We start from the raw sequence: 1,112 nt of genomic DNA, 5'->3' as shown, positions 1-1,112 counted from the left end.
TAATAATAATAAAAAAAACAGAAACAATTCCTATCATAGTAGGTGCCTTAGGTATAATAAAAAAATATTCAGACAAATACATAACAAAAACACCAGGACTTACAAATATATATAACATACAGAAAATTGCACTACTGGGTACTGCACACATTCTACGCAAAACACTTTCAATACAGTAAACATAAGAGCACCACAGCAAACCACAGCACATACCCAAGGCGCACAGAGCTGCGCTCGGTAGTGAAGTGAAAGCACGTTATAAAAATAAAACTACTGAATAATAATAATAATAATAATAATAATAATAATAAACACACAAGCACTCACTGCCATATGCACATACACACACGCACACACACGGACACAGACTTACACAGAGACACAGGCGTACTCACACCCATACATCATACTTAAACACATATGCGCTGATTCATATACACATATACACACACGAAATGTAATCGTGTATACGCATATACATGCACGATGTAAACACGTGGATTATATCAACATGTAGCTTTTGCAGCTGCACATGAATTCACCCAGAAATGCGCACAACGGTCGGACACGCGTGTGTATTAATCAACAACGCATTCAGATGCACACACTCATACGCACGCACACACACACACATACACACACAAATACACGCATACACACAAACGTTACGTTGCATATAGAGGAAAGGTGCGTACATAAACACGGATAGGCGAGCGAAAACACACACACACACGCACACACACACACGCACACACACACACACACACAGACACGCACATGCACGCACACACACAAACACTAGACTGAGATAAACGAAAGTCCGGTACATAAACACCGGTACATAAGCACAAACACGCACACACACACACACACACACACATACACACGTACACAAACACACACACATACATACACACACAGACACGCACATGCACGCACACACACAAACAGTACACTGAGATAGACGAAAGTCCGGTACATGAACACCGGTACATAAGCACAAACACACACACACAAAAAATAAAATACACGCAGAAACACACACACACACACAAAATACACACACACACAAAAACACACACGCACACACACACACACACACACACACACAC

This window comes from Octopus bimaculoides, chromosome 25, assembly GCF_001194135.2.
Source record: "Octopus bimaculoides isolate UCB-OBI-ISO-001 chromosome 25, ASM119413v2, whole genome shotgun sequence".
Taxonomy (NCBI): domain Eukaryota; kingdom Metazoa; phylum Mollusca; class Cephalopoda; order Octopoda; family Octopodidae; genus Octopus; species Octopus bimaculoides.
Note: the sequence above shows the minus strand (reverse complement) of the source record.